The sequence below is a fragment of the Mirounga angustirostris genome, unplaced genomic scaffold (assembly GCF_029215605.1).
Source record: "Mirounga angustirostris isolate CCGP_5_RB_7025 unplaced genomic scaffold, mMirAng1.0.hap1 SCAF_4, whole genome shotgun sequence".
Classification (NCBI taxonomy): Eukaryota; Metazoa; Chordata; class Mammalia; order Carnivora; family Phocidae; genus Mirounga; species Mirounga angustirostris.
Genome location: NW_026991712.1, coordinates 44,596,072 through 44,614,361, shown reverse-complemented (window position 1 = coordinate 44,614,361; position 18,290 = coordinate 44,596,072). Strand labels below are relative to the sequence as shown.

Genomic DNA, 18,290 nt, shown 5'->3' with positions numbered 1-18,290 from the left:
GTGCATATACCATTATAGCTAGAACACCCTTTGTAACAGGCAAAATTGTACATTAAATTATATTTCATCTTATCTGATTATATTAAAATATAAAGTGAAAATGACTAATCAATTCCTTTTAACATTACTAGTAAACAATTCAGCAGTAAATAGGAGGCACAAAAATCTTAGTAAAATATGACACAGGAAGAGCAATAATGTAATTCTCACTTAACTTTCATAATTTGTTATGAATATACAAAGACATATTTTTTAAATATTATATTTACTAAGATTCTGTCAATAGCTTTAAAAGCTTTATAGCTTTATGCAGGTCAGAGACACAGCATACCAGGCCTGCCGCTCAACTTGTTTATGGTAAGTCTCGGCTTCAATATGAAGCTGTTTAAAAAAAAAAATCAAAAGTCTGCTTGCTTTTTTTTACATGCTGAGTATCTTGGCAAGTGTACTATTAGACATAGTAAGGAATTTAAGATAGCAAGAATAAGGAGTTAATAAAGCCAAATATTGTGGCCTAAACAAAATTCATACAAAAATGAAATAAGTATCACTGGTAACATAAAATTCCCTGACTGGTTAAAACTTAGCAGTATAAAACATGCATTTTAGAATCTTTAGCTAAAAGTTCAAAAGGTACCAGTGTCTATTTGAAATGATTCCTCTCCAAAGCCAACATGTGGTCAAAATTAATTGAAATGCTATAACATATTCTAATGCTAAAAAACATTCAGTATTATTGAAATGGAGGTAAATCTCAGAGCTCCTGGGGCTCTGTCATGCTGCAAAGGGCTGTTTTTTGGGTTCACTGAAAGCTGCAAATAACAGAGCCCAAGGATATCAAAGGACAAGACTGCTATACCCAGCTCTGACCTCCCCTGAAACATGGCTACTGTGTCCACAAAAATAGGATGTGTGAGGATAAAAAAACATGCTATTCTGCTAGCTAAAGAGATAGCAAGCCATCCCCCCACCCTAAAGCTCCCTCCCCAGGTAAGTAAAAGTAGATAAGGGGGAAAAATTAAATTACACTTATCTATAGAGTAAGGATTCTGAAATATCAATGTAATCCCTATTTCAAAAATGTTAGCTAGAGGCATCTGGTCATTTCTAATTACATCTTAATGATGTATCCAGATTCAATTTCTGTTGATTTATCATTAGATGCTTCTAGTGAAAAGTATTAACTTTATCCCCATGTATCTTAACCACCAGCACAACTGCAGTGTATTATCTCCCAGAGTTGTTAAGCACCGGAAGAGAAAAAGTAGATATTCCAGCAGTAGGCAACAGTTATGGCCCTTTCACACAGCAGCATCCAAGTGGCTACTGCATAGTCCAGGAGTAATTCTAAAAACAAGGAAATGCATGCAGTTTAGTAATTATGTCATAATTTTCACAGTTGAAATTTCCTTAGACGTTGCACTTTCTTTATAAGGGAATCCTGATTTTTCTTTCTGCTACCACGAGTCCAGACTTGAACTAGAAGCTTTCTTTTTCTTCTTCTTTTTGTGTTTCTTATGCTTATTTTTCTTTTCTGTTTTTTTTCCTGTTATTTTTTCTCATTCTTCATTGCTTTTCTTCTTTTTTGCTTGTACCTTCTTAATATAATCTGATTCTAATAAGGACTCAGATGATAAAGATTTATCTTCAGGCTACATCTTTCCTTTTTTGCTGAGTCCGTTCATGTCCTTTTCTTTGTCAGTTGCATCCTTTGACTTATTTTTCCTTATTAAACTATCCTTACTTGTCCAATTCAGTTTCTGACATGGAATTTTCAGAAGCCTTATGTGAATGCTCCTTTCCCTTTTTCCTTGTTTTTTATTCTCATCTTCAGAATCTGAAGAATTGCCAGAAGAATAAGAGCTTGGTGAAGGAGAAGTTACCTACCAGATTTCTTCTTTTCCCTTTTCTTTCTGTCTTTTTTGGGGGGGGAGATGAGCTCTCACTTCCCCTTAATAATTTCTCCCTGTGTTTGAGTTCTTTCTTCCAGTTCTTACTTATTTTTATTTCAAATTCAGCCAATGCCTTGGAGCCTTTTTTCTTTTCTAGTTGTTCTTTCACTTCTTCCCAGGTAGGCTTTGGTCACTTCAGATAATTTGGATCATTGGCCCTGAACACTGTTTTGGACCCCTTGATGTGGGCATTACTATTGGGTTCATATAGCCCACTTGATTGTTCTGCTTCCCCATGGTGCGGGACTGAGCAAACAGTCAGACACCAAGGAAGATCAGGTCAGAGACCATCATGGCTTTTTTAGATTTTTTTTGTGTGTGTGTCTGTTTTGTAAAAGTTTCTTTTTCCTTTTTTTTTTTTTTACCTCTTTACTTTGGCATTTTGTGCTTGTGGCTTTCCTCTAGTATCTGCTGACCTTTGGCTACTGATAATATTTATAAATGAGGCACTACACAGCTGATGGGATATTTGGGTGGATGCTTATTGTCTAGTTGGCTTCTTTGAAGGGTGAGTGACTGGGCCATTTCAAGGGGGGAGAACTTCATCATCTGTAGAACTTTGGCCTGAAGGAAGAACCCTCCATTCTCCTGTTTGGGAGATATAAGCCTGGAGGACAGTATTCTAGGACCCAAATAGGGAAAAGGAGAAAGGAGTTTTATAATTCAGAATAGAGCCTATCACTAATCTTCCAGTTTATAATACAGCACTCCCCACATCTATGTCTTGTGTCCCTCAGTCCAGAACCTACCTATTTCAACCTCTTCACAAAGAAGAAAGCTCCCAGCTTCTCCTAAATTGAAGGAAGGTGGTGTCATTACCCTGCAGTCAGCCTGCTGCATAGAGTAGGGGAAGGAGATCTGGGAACCCAACGAGTTCTTAATCACATTTCAACTACTTCTCCAGTCTCAGCTGCATCTGCATCACCCTCTTCTCAGTGTTACCAATGGCTTAATTTCTTAAGCCTCTATGCAGTTATATCCTTGATTCAGCTTGAACCCTGGCTTCTTCCAACACAAGCTTAGATTTCAACTTTCTTTGGACTGCCAAATCAGTTATCACTGTCTCTTCACTTTCTTGCTTCTAATATTTTTTAGTAAGGTATTTGTTTGCTGGTGGATATATCTCTTCCTGTCTTTTGGAAATCCTTTCATTATAATGTGAGTGCTTTTTTGAAGGGAGGATGTTCAGTCACTTCTTGAATAGTCTTACCATCTCTTATAGTTCTGTTAAGTGGTAGAAAAAACTCCACATGCAGGACCACGGAGAAGAAGCTGAGAATGGCAGGAACAGAACTAGGATACACTGGCTTACTTATGCCCATGGGGATTGGCTCTTTTGGCCAAGCCTCTAGTTGAGGATTTTGGGAGTTGAGAGGCAGAATTCAAGCATCACTGGCAAGAGAAAGCAATTTCCCCGCCCTCGTTGGGAGAACAGAGGAAAGACAGATTCAGCTTTGCCTGGTGTTGTTTTCCAATATTCAGGAAAACGGACTTAATCGGTGGGATAAGACAGGAGGGCCTAGGAGCCATGGCAGGCCTCATAGACATCAAGATAAAGATGTTTCAAGGAAGTCCCCTAGGTTAGAAGAGAATCTCAGCCAGCAACTGGCTGAACTGTAGAACAAAATCTAGCTTCTCAGAGAAAGGATAGCCAATGGGTGGGTAAGTGTTCAGAATCCCTAGGCCTGCCTGAGCCTGCTTAACCAGCCTGAGTTCTGTGCTGTGGGGGCTATAAGGATTTTCACTGCATTTACTGTGTGGTTTATGATTTTACATCACTTCTAAATAATGTGAGTTGGTATCACCCTTAAGGATTTGTGAAAACAAAACAATGATGACACCTTCCTTTTCTGTGTTTGTTTCCCAAATGCAAAAGAACCTTGTTGCATCATGACAAGCATTCAGTCTGGGGTCCGTTGCTGCTGGCTGCTGACCCTGCTCTGGAACCTTCATTATTCTGAGAGAGAGGCTCAGTCCATTGACCCAGCTGCCTGGTCCAGTCCTGCAGAATCTGGGGTAGGGTCAAGTCAAGAGCAGTGTGGATCTCAGTGGGTTTAATTATGTATGGTCCAGTACACTTTGTTTCAAATGAGGGTGCTGCTCAATCTAGTTTATTCAGTCCAAAACTGTCCTTCAGATATACGTCTATGCTGCTTCCTCATGAAGGAACTGCTATTGTAGGCCTTCATCACAGACCAGGGACTGCTTTCGGTTGCTCTGATGCCATGGAAAATGTCAGAGCAGAGAAATAAATCAGCGTGGGTGTGATGATTGATTAGAAGACTGGTATGGAGAGGAGTTTGTGGGAATTGGGGGTTTAGGCCAAGCTGACCTAAAGGAAGGTGATAAGATACCTCACACAGCTTCTCTCACCCTCTCTTATCTTTATGTCTAGGGCAACCAGGACTAATTCCTTTCTCTATTCATTGTCCCTTATTTTATGATCTTATTTTAAATCTCCACACTTTGGTGATATGATTTTTTTTAAATAGAGACACAGATGCTCTTTATTTCTCTGAATGAAAGGAATGAGACTGCATTGATATTAACAGAAAATTTTTTTAAAGAAAATTGTATATATCCCTTAACCTAGAGGGGCAAAACAAAATAATTATAAGTTTAAGCCAGTTTCCCCTCACATATTTTGACCAAAAGAAAAATGTTTTCTGATAAACTACAATTGTAGTGTTCTTATAGAAAGGAGCTGGAGGGGATCATCTCTTATCTATGTAAGATAATATTTTTTAAAGAAAATAAAAATATAAAAAGACAATTGCTATTGAAAAATTGGGTATACATATATATTATAAAACATACATAGAGTGTCAGCTACTGTGTTTTCAAAACTGTCTTTCTGAAAACAAAGTTTCCATGAAGGTGTAAACATAATCCTAAAAATCAAATCTTAAATTGTGTAGTTTATTTTCATTATGATAAATCTACCTAAGAGTATTCATAGGTAATATATAGATGACTTACCACTAATGTGTAAGACAAAGCATCAAAAGAATATTATACAACCAGCAACAGGTAAAAGTTATATTGAAATATTTGTATTATAGCACCAGATTTTTAAAATTTCTTTAAAAAATAGTTTGCCACAATTTATCAGAGACTTATCCATGTGAAATTGAAGGGCATTTGGCTCACTCCATTTTTAAAACTGATTTTGTTTAGCTGCTGGCTGTATCAATCTGGTCAAAAGGACCAGAGCCTCTACCCCATCCACACCAAACCAAGATGGACCATATTGCTTTTAAGGACTCTGGGGAAACAGCATAGAATGCTACCAGCTCAGACAGAGTTACAGAATCTTGAAATGTCTTGGCAACTAGCCAAATGCTCATCAGTTCAGTGAAACATCCTAGTTAATAGGTGTGAATTAAATGTTTGTTTTAGTCAAAAACCCAATTAGTAGCACTGATGTCAACTTTTTGGCACTACGTTGAATGAATCGCTACTTTTCTCTCTCCATAAAAATATATAGGTAATTCAGTGATTGATACAATATAATAAGAAAGTGCATTGTTCCCAAACAGTTTTTAGATAAAATCTGAAGATTAATAGTTAAACATTTCCAGTGACTATCCTGTAAAGTTTTTTACACACTTTTCTGTCATAGGAGACAGAATATAGATCTCAAACTGAGATCTTAACAACTGAGTGTTGCCATTATGACTGTATTTATTAGAATGCCATGGCTATAATTCTACACATAGAAGCTGATAATGTAGAATATAGGTCCATAACTTACCAAAGGGCACCACAGACCTCAAGTAATGCTTTCTTAAATTTGGCTAATGGACATCTGTTACTTTAATAATTATATATTTCTAAGATATTTGGGAAAGAACAGAATAGTATGTTCATACAATACTTTTTTCTTCTTAAAATAATACTTATTTTTTTAAAGCATAATCACAGAACATGCTGGGATCAAATATGCCAAGATATTATAGAGAATCATTTTAGAAGGTAGTAATTATTACATTATTTTTTGTAATTCTTATACTTTTACTTTGCATTTCTTTTTTTTCATTTTTTTTCTATTTTTTAATTTTATTTTATGTCATATTAATCACCATACATTACATCATTAGTTTTTGATGTAGTGTTCCATGATTCATTGTTTGCGTGTAACACCCAGTGCTCCATTCAGTACATGCCTTCTTTAATACCCATCACCAGGCTAACCCATCCCCCCACCCTCCTCCCCTCTAGAACCCTCAGTTTGTTTTTCAGAGTCCATAGTCTCTCATGGTTCGTCTCCCCCTCCGATTCCCCCCCTTCATTTTCCCCTTCCTGCTATCTTCTTTTTTTTAACATATAATGTATTACTTGTTTCAGAGGTACAGGTCTGTGATTCAACAGTCTTACACAATTCACAGTGCTCACCATAATTCTTATACTTTTAAATTTCCCCTAGAAAAAATGTACTTTTACTTTTAAAAAAAAGAAAAATTCCCTTATTTAACCATAAAAGTAGAGTGAAATGAGACATTTGTAGTATTATGGCCACCAGAACGACATACTATGAACCAAATGCGGAAACTCTTACCTCTTTCCTATGTTTTGTATTTTTACCTTTTTTCTTCTTTGTATTTATTTAATCATTGATCCAAAAGTATTTGCTGAGCGTCTACTATGTTCAATATCCCTAGGTTCTGGGATTTCAGTGGTGAACCACCACATGGGGCCCCATTCTCCTGATGCTGACTGTGGTGATGGTGTTTGGACTAATGGATAGATGTTAATCAATTATCACACACATTCCAAAATAAATGTAGAATGACATCTGTGATCTCATCTGAGGGAACAGGGGATGCTGGGAGCAAGGGAGTGAATCACACTATATAGTCCATAGGAGAGTTAGAGCAGGAGGTAAGAATTACTGAGCAGATATTCTAGGCTTCTCTTTTGGAACCAGACACAGAACTGCTGGGAGCTCTCAGCTTTTGCACTTGAAGGATTTGACTTTGAAGGCTATCATCGGGAGATGAGTGATCTTTATTCTGGTTAGTGAGCCTAACCTTCAATATTATATCTTCTTATGTCTCCACATCACCTCTTTCAATCAATTTTGGCACTCAGAGTTTTATTCTTTCTGGAACTCTGAAGATCCCTCATATGTGCTGGATATGAAGGTGTTATTTTACTACCTCTTATCCCTTTAATCTTTGCACATGCTCAGCATATTTTTCAAAATTCAGAATATAAACTAGAATGTCAAATAACTCTGAGCGGCTTTTCTTTTCTATCCTGGGAAGTTACTGGTTTATCTTTTTTCTGAATTAAAATCTCTTATGTCTTCATGTGCAAATAGCAATACATACTGATTTATAGTAATTTAGAAGTTCAAGAATAAGCAGGGAGAATAGCTAGATAGAGGCAGTAGAGAAAGGCAGATATTATTGTCTTCATTTAATAGGGATGAAATAAGGTAAATGAGAAGTTAAGTGAGTTTATAAAGATTATATAATGAATTAGTGGCAAAGATGGCATTCAAACCCAGTTTTATTTTCACTCCAAATCCTATGCTTTTTCTATAGTGTATCTAAATCAATATTTAGAAATACATTTATATTGTGTTAGGCTTATGTAGGTTTATTCAAGAATGTATTTATTTCAATCTATCTCTGAGGTTTAGATTTTGACAAGATTTTCCAATTTTCTCTTCCCACCATATTAAACTTTCTTTATGTGATCATAAATTTTTAAGTTGCTGACTTAAATTTTTTATACTTGATGTGTAAATAGATATTTGCAGGATGAGTAAACAAGATGAGTAAAGTTTCTGAAATAACATTAAGGTACTAAACACGTATTATAGACATTCCCAAATAGTTGAATTATATTTAGACCAGAAGATGGCATAAGAGCTATAGCAATGGAAAATTACACACAACAGACTGTGGACTTTTTTTAAAGGATTGCGTTGTAAACCAGTATATATGTTATGTAATTATCTCTTTCCTGATAAAAGGAAGCATTCTTTATCCTGTGAAAATTTATATTTCCTTATATGTAACACAAACACACACACACACACAAATCAAAATTAAAACCACTCAAACCTCACACTGCAGAAACAACTAACACATTAAACATCTGGAGGGTGGGAGCAATGTACATGCTTTAGAGGGCTAGGTTTTTATGCCTTGGGTCCAAGTTCTATGCCTTTAAGGCCAGTTATCCTATGGAGGATCAGAGTTTATGCCTGGAGAGGCAAGATTTATATCCAGAAGACTTAAATCAATCATTTAAGATTTCACATGTCACAAGATAAATCATTACAGATTTCACATATAAAGTGCTGGTTCTCTGCATGTAAAGCTAGGTTCTGTGTTTGGAGATTGATATTCCATATTTGGAGATTGATATTCTACATATGGAGTTCCCATTTTCATGTCAAAGAAACTGGGTTCCATTCTTGGTGAATGATATTCCAGGTATGGAATGATAGAGTCTATGGTTATAGGGCCAGGTTCCTTGCTTAGAGATTAGGATTCCAAACATGGAGTGCCAAGTTCCAGGCCTGGGAGACCAGACTTCAAGTTTTAGAGGACACTATGTATGGGATTCATTTAAGGGATTTGGGTCTGATCAAGGAAATAGATATGACTATGAAAGGCAGTAACACATAGTCAGTGCAGTGCTTGGATAGAACTGTGAGAGGGGAATGTCCCTCATAGCATAAGTCCATTCAGAGACTTATAGTGAGTGGGTCACCATCCAGAAGGGGATGAAGGTAAAGGAACACCTAGGAGAGAGGAAGACCGAAGTGGGAGCTTGTAAGTCTAGGGGATGTTGCTCAACAGCATGGCAGGGAATCTGAGTCACAGAGCTCCTAACAGCAGGGGTAGCTTGGAGTCTTATAACCACAAGGCTCTATTTTACCAATGACCAGCAGATACTGAGTGTAGCTTCATAAGGTATATAAAGCAGGCAGACTCTAAATGGCTAAAATTCTGCTTATTTGGGTTATTTTTTTTTTATTTTAACCCATCCCCCCATCCCCCTCCCCTCTAGAACCCTCAGTTTGTTTCTCAGAGTCCATAGTCTCTCATAGTTCATCTCCCCCTCCGATTTCCCCCTCTTCATATTTGGGTTATTTTAAGAACAACCCAATGTATATGTAAAAATAAGTATGATGCCTGTGGGCCTCTGAGTTGACAGTTCTTAGCCTGCAGTAAAGAAATAAACAATTTAAGGGGTGCCTGGGTGGCTCAGTCGTTAAGCATCTGCCTTCGGCTCAGGTCATGATCCCAGGGTCCTGGGATTGAGCCCTGCATCAGGCTCCCTGCTCCGCAGAGAGCCTGCTTCTCCCTCTCCCACTCCCCCTGCTGTGTTCTCTCTCTCTTACTGTGTCTCTCTCTGTCAAATAAATAAATAAAACCTTTAAAAAAAAAAAAAAGAAAATTTAGGGGCAAATGCACAGAAGCCATCTTTGGCTTATTTAGATAACATAGCATCTATAACTGAAATCCAGGTACTATGGATTGTCAGTTCCTACACTTGTGAGACCATGTTCCATGTTTGAGGAAAGACATTCTGGACAGATTCCTTCCTTGTAATGCCAGGATCCATATCTTGTAGAACCTTCTGAGACTGAACTACCCAGTATCCTATGTGGAGTGCCAAGTTCCCCAATTGTAAGATCAGATTACATGCTTGGAGATTAAGCTTTCATATAGAGTTTGCCGTGTTCCATGTATATAGGGTCAAGAAACATGCATGGAATTTGAAACTCCACTCTGAAAGTGCCAAGTTCCATGCTTGTAGGGTTCCATATTTGGAGATTGAGATTCCACACATGGAATGTCATGTTTTGTGCCTGGAGGCACAGTTATATAAAGGAGGATTAGATTCAATGCCTAAGGAGCTATCTTTCCATACTCGTAAATCCAGGTTTTACTCATAGATGACCACTTTCAAACAAAGATAATCAAATTCCATGTCTAGAGTTAATTATCAAGACCAAAAGGCTGTTTTTCATGCTAAGAAGTCTAGATTCAGTATTTCAGGCCTAGTTGAGCAAATTCCATACTTGATGGATTAGATATTGTTTCTTTAGGTTCAGGTTTCACTCCCAAAATGATATGTTCCAAGCCTAAAGAAAGAGATATCAAATAGATAGGAAGCCATGGTTTGCCTGGGAGGCCTAATTCCATGGCCAGAAGGCCCTGCTCTCCATATAGAAGCCCAGATTCCACACAGAGAGGGACTGATTCTATGGATTCAGATTTGGATAGGCTTTCCATGACTATAAAGTTAGATTCTCTTCTTGGAGGGTCAGGATCCATGTTTGAATAGCTACATTCAACACTTAGAGGGCCTAAGTTTATCCTCAGAAGGCTAAGTTCCTCAAGAAAGTTTAGATGCCAAGACAGAAGGCCTAAGTCTCATATAGAGAACCAACTTTTATGCCTGGAAAGGCATAATTCACACCTAGAACTAAATCAATGACCAGAAGTATAGCTTTCACATAAGAAGTGTTAGGTTCCAAGGCTGGGAGATGTAGGTCCTCAGAGTATCAACTTGTATGACTCAAATGCCCAGGTATGAAGTCTGGATTACGATGTTCCACACTTTTAAGACTGTTTCATGCTTGGAGAATGAGATTCCACAGATGGAGTACCACGTTCCCTTCCTATAAAGCCAAGCTTAATGCGTGGGATTCCTCACATTAAAATCCAGATTTCCTGTTTGAAGGGTTATATTTAATACAAACAGCATGAAGATTCCATACTTGGTGTATCAGGTTCCATGCTTGGAGATTGATATTACATATGTGGAGTCCCAGATTTCATGCCTGGAACACCAGGTTCTATGATTTACAAAGTATATGTCAGTGAGTGACAAGCAACTGTAGATACCATAACCCATACTTCTGTGGCAAAGCTCTGTATTTGGAGATTAAAAATCCACAGATGGAGTGCCACATTCCATCATTGTTGGTCCATGTTTCATACATGAAGGTTATATTCCACACATAATGAGAAAGATTTCATGCTTTAGGTCCATATTCCACCTAAAGATATAGATCTTTAAAAATCCATTTGAGCAGTAACAAGTTCCATGCTGGGAGACAAGTTTGCATGTCTCAGAAATACAAATTTTAATAGTGAAAGCCCGTGTTCCTTGTATGGACTTACAGATTTCAAATATATGGAGCCAAGTTAAATATTTGGAGATTAAGATTCCAAACATTGAATGCCATGTTGAAAGCTTTTAGAGACAGGTCCAGCTTCAAGATTGAAATTCCACAGATGGAACATCAGGTCCCATTCTTTTGGGGACTAGATTCCCTGTCTAGAGATTGATAATCCACATGCAAGGTTCCAGCTTCCATGCTTGTAAGGCTTGGTTCCATGTTTGGAGATAGAAATTCCATGTACAAAATGTTATTTTCCATGTTTTTAGGGCCAAGTATATGTTTGGATATTGGGAATACCTATGTGTATTTAATGTTCCTTGCCTTAGAAAGCCAACAGCTATAAATCACACCCATGACCAATGTCTGAAATGCCAAGTTTCACCCATATAAAACTGTTCTGTGCTTGAAGTTTGAAATTATATTGGTTTATATATATTTATAGTTTGAATTATATATATGGAGTACTTGGCTCCACATTATTAAGACCAGGTGAGGGGGCAGCTGGGTGGCTTAGTCGGTTAAGTATCTGTCTCAGGCTCAGGTCATGGTCCCAGGGTCCTGGGATTGAGCCCCACATCGGGCTCCCTGCTCAGTGGGAAGCCTGCTTCTCCCTCTCCCTCTGCTGCTCCCCCTGCGTGTGCTCTCTCTCTCTCTGTCAAATAAATAAAATCTTAAAAAAAAAAAAAAAAGACCAGGTGAATGAGTTTTTTTTTTTTCTTTTTTTTTGAGAGAGAGAGCACAAGTGTTGGGGGCGGGGAGCAGAGGGAGAGAGAGACTCTTAAGCAGGCTTCTTGCCCAGTGCAGAGCCTGACATGGGCCTCAATCTCATGACCCCAAGATCATGACCTGAGCCAAAATCAAGAGTTGGACACTTAACCAAGTAAGCCACCCAGGCACCCCAAGACCAGGTGAATTTCTTGTAGATAAAAGTTCCACATATGAAATGCTAGTTTCCATTGTAATTGAGCAAAGTTCTATGCATAGAATTTGAGATTTCAGACACGAACTGCCAAGTGCCAAGCATATGGAACACAGTTCTTGCTTGGAGACTGAGATTCTATGCATAGGGTGTCAGTACTATGTACATAGAGTCTGGTGTCATGTTTAATGATTGAGATTCCAGACACGGAGTACTAGGTTGCATGATTTTAAGGCTAGGTTGAAGATTGAAATTTCACACATGGAATGACAAGTTATTTTTTTTCTCTATTTCCTATTTTTTTTATTATGTTAGTCACCATACAGTACAATTAGTCTTTGATGTAGTGTTCCATGATTCATTGTTTGCGTGTAACACCCAGTGCTCCATGCAATACACACCCTCCTTAATACCCATCACCGGACTAACCCATCCCCCCCGCCCTCTCCCCTCTAGAACCCTTAGTTTGTTTCTCAGAGTCCATAGTCTCTCATGGTATGTCTCTCCCTCCGATTTCCACCCCTTCATTTTTCCCTTCCTTCCTTCCTAATGTCCTCCATGCTATTCCTTATGTTCCACAAATAAGTGAAACCATATGATAATTGACTTTCTCTGCTTGACTTATTTCACTTAGCATAATCTCCTCCAGTCCCATCCATGTTGATGCAAAAGTTGGGTATTCATCCTTTCTGATGGCTGAGTAATATGGAATGACAAGTTAAATTCTTTTGGGGCCAGATTCCATGTGTGGAGATCGAGATTCCACATATAATGGGAGATACCAAGCTTGTAGAGCCAATTTAAATGCTTAGAAATTGCAGTATTAAATAGGTACTGAAAAATATTATGCATAGTTTCATGTATTATAGTGTTAACCTCTGTGACTTAAATGCAAGGTTTCATGTCTTGAGGGCCAGGTTTACTACATGTAAGGCAGTGCTGTGTCTCATGCATGGGGATTAGGATTCTACACATGGAACACTAGATTCTGTGCTCATAGATATATCTTCCATCACTGCATTTGAGATTATATATTGGAGTGCCAGGTTCTATGCTCAGAGATTAAGATTTCTTGCATGGAGTGCCAGATCCTTTCTTTGTAGTGCCAGGTTTCATGCTAAGAGATTCAAATTACACAAATAGTATACTGGGTTCTATGCTTCCAGTGTGGAGATTTAAATTCCTTATGGTAAAAATTAATTAATTCCCAATGGTATATTAGTATGTTCAGACTGCCATAACAAAATAACAGACTGGATGGCTTAAACAACAGAAAGGTATTTTCTCACCATCTAGAGTCTAGAAGTCCAAAATCAAGATGCTAAAAAATGTATTTTTCTGGTGAGGTCTCTCTTCCTGACTTGCAGATATTCACCTTCTGCTATATCCCCACATGGCCTTCCTTCCCTCTGTGCACACACAAAAAGAATGAGCTCCAGTGTCTCTTCTTTGTATGAGAACATCAGTCCTACAGGATTAGTTCCCCCCCACTTATGACCTCATTTAAACATAATCACCTCCTTAAAGGTGTTATCTCCAAATAAGTCACACTGAGGGGTAAAATTTCAACATATGAATTTGTGGGGGTACAATTCAGTCCATAAATCATAGTGTGGCAGATATGATACCACAGAGAGCAGTTTTCATGTTTGAGAGGTCCAATGCTTATGACTGAAATGCCCATTTCCATGTCTGGAATGAGAGGTTTCAAACATGTCTGGTCATGTTTCATTCTTATAATCCATACCAGAGTGCCAGCATCCATGATTATAAGTCCAGGCTCCATACTTGGAAATCAAGATTCCATATATGGAATGCCAGTTTCTGTACTTGTAGGGCCATATTCCACCCCTGGATATTGAGATTCCACACATGGAGTTTGAGGTTCCTTGCCAGGAAAATCAAATTCCTTATGTGGAGAGCCAAAATCTATGAAATACAGGTTGGACACCAAGATCCACACTCTGAGTTGGCCTATGTTTAGAGATTGAGAATCCACACGTGATGCCATTCTCCATGCTTGTAAGGCTTTGACCCCTGCTTGGACATTAAGATTACATATGTGGAGTTCCAGGATCCATGACTGGGAAATCACTTTCCAAGTTTTGGCAAGCCCATGTGAATGACTAAAATGCAAGGTTATATATTTGTAGTCTCACATTCCATGTTTGAGGAGCCAAGTTCCATGCTTTGAGATCAACATTCCACAAATGAAGTGCTAAATTTCAAGCCTATAGATCCTAGTTTCTATGCATGAAATTCAAAAGTCTATACATGGCAGACTAGGTTCTATGCTCATTGGGTCAACTTTCATGTTTGGATATTGAGCATGCATGCATGGAGAGTGAAATTCCTGGGAGACATGAGCCTGTGTCTTGCAAGGAGAACTTCTATGACTCATATGCCAGAGTCCAAGCTGGGATACCACATTCACCACAGTAAGTTCATGGAGATTCAGAGTCCACACATGGAATGCCAAGTTGCATGTTTGTAGAGCCTGGTACCATGACTGGGCATTGTACTTCTACATATGAAATGACAGATCCATGCTTGCAGAGCCAGGTTTAACACTCTGAGATTGAGATTCCATAAATGGAGTATCAGTTTTCATGCTTGTAGTGTCAAGTTCCATGTTTGAAAATTGAGATTACATATATGTAGTACAAAGTTCCATGACAAGGTGACCAGGTTCCTAGTATAGTCAACATCTATTCCATGCCTAGATATTTAGGAGCCACATGTGGAAGTCCAGATTCCACATCTAGAGGATCAAATTCTATGCCTAGAGAAGCAGGATTCACATTTTGTACTAATTTCTGTAACTGGAAAGTCTAATTCCATATTTAGAGATCTAAGTTCCATGATTGAACAGCCATGTCCTATACCTGAAGGGCCAGGTTTCATGGTCAGAGGGCTAATTTCCACTCCTAGAATTCTAATTACATACCTGTAAGGCTGTGGGTCATGTGAAAAACCAGATTTTATGCCTGGAGAAGCAACCTAAAAGTTTTAAATCAATATCTAAAAGATCAGATTCCATTTGGTTAAGTCAGATGCCATTCCTCTAGGGTCACATTCTACCAGAGAGGTCAAAACTCCTTATTTATAGGGTCAAATTCTATGTTTAGGGCCAGGTTTCACAACTGGATGACCATGGTTCATGTCATGCCAGGAAGGCTAGGTTATGTGCCTGGAAGTCCAGGCCCCATGCCTGGTATGCCAACCTCCCCACATATACTATATAGTTCTGTAGTACAAAGGCAGGTTACATGGCTGCAGGGCCATATTTAGAAGACCAGATTTCATACATGGTGGGATGGAATTCATGCCTGGAAAGGTTGAGTCCATGTTTGTAAAGTCCATGCAACTTTCCACGCCTAGGAGGTTCACTTCCACACTAGAGGGACACATTCAGTGCATGGGGCCAAGTTTCATGCCTGGGGGTAAAAGGAAGGAAGGGCCTCATGCCATGCCTATAGGACCAAATTCCATGCTTCAAGAGCCAGGGTCCTATGAGGGGAAGATCCATGCTTTTCCAAGCCTAAAAGACCAATCCAAATCCTAAATGGTCTGGTTGCACGACTGGAAGGCCAGAGTCCTGCTCCAAAAATAAGCAGTCCAGCCCTAACTGTGCTCTAGCTGGAAAAGAGGATTTACCTTCAAATTTATTATTCCAGCAACAGCCATTCTAATTGCCAAGTTGAGACTTGTGACATCACCCAACAATAAGCAGAAAAATTATGAGCCTTGCCAAGAGTTTTTATGCAGTGGCACAGTTTAAGAAAATGCTTCTACTGAATAAATTTATTTGAAGGGACAATAAGAGACACAAATCAAATATTTAGGTTACATATTTAATAGTCATAACTGTCCAACTTAGTATTTGCACCAGAAATTACTGAGCACTAAGGAAGTCTATACCTGCACTGCTAAGTCTGTACCTGAACTGTATCATTTAATTCCATGGGATATGTCCTATTATTTGACAGATTAACTGTGGCACTGAGAGTTTTACTGGTTTTCCCAAAGTCTCCTAGCTGGATACAGTAGAAGACTATGAATTCTGCTACACTTTATGTATTTTAAATTATAATGGGTTCTGTCTGCAGTTTTAAATGAGCCCAAGACAATAAGTAGTTAGTGTTAATTCCCTGACTGCACAACCAGACTCAGTTATCTCTGCAGTATGGTACACAAAACCTACATTTTGAACTGCAAAATAACCTTACAAAATAGCCTTAGTATAAGAAAGCAATGGTATATGAATTCCAATAACTTTCTTATAGCAATAAAAAAAACCCAAGTTTCATTCAACTTCAGAGGCATAAATGTATGGCATGCACACTGTGATATTCATAATTAGTTCTTCTAAAGCAATCTTCATCCCTGAAGCATTTCATGAAATTAACTAATTAATCTTCACCATATCCTTTAGAGAGCAATAACTGTACTCTGTCTGCAAAGAGCCTCTGTCATGGGACTGAAAATGCTTTATGAATATTATATATTGTGATAAGCAGGCTCCCGGCACTTCAGATACACACAAGCTGACATTGAGGATATTAGGATTCACTCATTCACTAAGCAAATGTTTATTTAGTGTCATTACTAGAAATCCATAACTGTGGGACTGATGTCCCCAGGAGGTAAGATATTGTCTGCCTGGCGGAATGCAGTAGAGATTGAGGGTGTGATGTTCTCTTTAGAAAAGACAACAAATCCCTCTTGACGTCTTTGCCCCAAATATAGAAGTGGTCTCATAAGGGCAGTTCATCCAAGTGCAGAGGCTTCCTCTTTCTTCTGTTCACATTTTTACCCTGCTGAGTTGATTTTTGGTTTGGCTACAGAACATGATTGCCTTGATCTTGTAATACAGCCTCCAGTGTTTACATGTCTTAGTCATCCTAGCTGGTGACCCTGCTCCCTGCTTCCTTTCCAGGCCTGTTCTATTCTCTAGCACTACTCTCAACCACAGTCTGGAAATAATTCAGCATCCCTAGCCCAGGAATCTGAGGATCAGTATTCAATCTTCTGTGAGTATAGCACTGAATGTTAGTCTAGTAACACTTTTTGAAAAGTAGTTTTGTGTCTTAGATGAGGTTCCTTAGAAACAGACTGAAAGGGAACAATGGTGCAAATGATTTATAGAGGGAATGCTTTCAGGAGAAACCAGGCAGGGAATGAGAAAATCAGGACAGCACGAGTGGGAGATATGGTTTAACAGGTCTGGTTTCAGCCTGATATACTTACCACTGGAGTGCAGTTCTCATTCCAGAGGCAAGGGAGCTAGGCTAGTATATGGCCATAGAAGTCAGTCGTTGGATATGAGCCACCCTCAAAGAGGGATCATGTCCATAACTGGGACATCTGTAGGTGAAGTGGCCCTCATCAGCCTTGCAAAAAAGTTTGTCAGCAGTCAACACCTACAGTACCTGGGGGATAGGGAAACTGGTGTGGTGAAAGGCATCTGAGCAGAACACCACTAACATCCACTGCAACCTTCCTTGTACCACCCCGATCCACTTATTTCTTGCATTAAGTTTTCATGGTACACTCACAGCTTTTGCTGGCTTCTATTTAGTCATAGTTTCTGTGTAAACCTACAAAAGAAGCCTTAGTATGACAAACTATAGCCCTACTGCTTTCAGTCCCGATGAAGAAACTGAAACTCATTATCACCCTCCTTTATCACTATTCAGTGTTTCATCCTCAGCTCATACTTTTAATGGTCTAGGTGGCTTGCCTGGTGACTGACACATTTTGTACTAATTTCTGTAACTGGAAAGTCTAATTCCATATTTAGAGATCTAAGTTCCATGATTGAACAGCCATGTCCTATACCTAAGCCTCTGATTACCATGTCTTTATCAGATCACAGTTGTTGTATTTGCCCATTTCCATTAAAATCAGGCATGGGAATATACCTAGAGATGCTCAACGGATAACATGTGTGCCAAGCATATTTATCTTCGCCTCTTATATAATACCTCCTCAAAGTGATTTGTATGGTATCTCATTTCTTTGTCTCCTGGTCTATTGGAACAATGATCCCAAAATAAACAGGTGGTGGTCATAGCTTTTTGTTTAGTGAGGCTTTTACTGTGTCCTTGGGTGGAGTATTCCCTTTCTGGGAACCAGGATCTCTCTTCCACAGGGCCTAAAGTTATAGAGGTGGGAAACACAAATTTCCCAAGAGGGTGACTGGGAATAAGGGTGACTGGGTCATTTCTACTTCTGCAAGATCCATGTATTCTGTCTATTG

The 18,290-nt window shown here is 38.7% G+C and overlaps 1 long non-coding RNA gene and 1 pseudogene across 1 annotated transcript in view; one reads left to right on the top strand and one right to left on the bottom strand.

Annotated features, from left to right (window-relative positions):
• LOC135364095 (uncharacterized) overlaps positions 1–18,290 on the top strand; it is a 103,214-nt gene that overhangs the window by 74,785 nt on the left and 10,139 nt on the right. The gene's annotated exons all lie outside the window — the stretch shown is intronic.
• LOC123858589 (protein FAM133B-like) lies at positions 1,458–2,189 on the bottom strand (annotated as a pseudogene).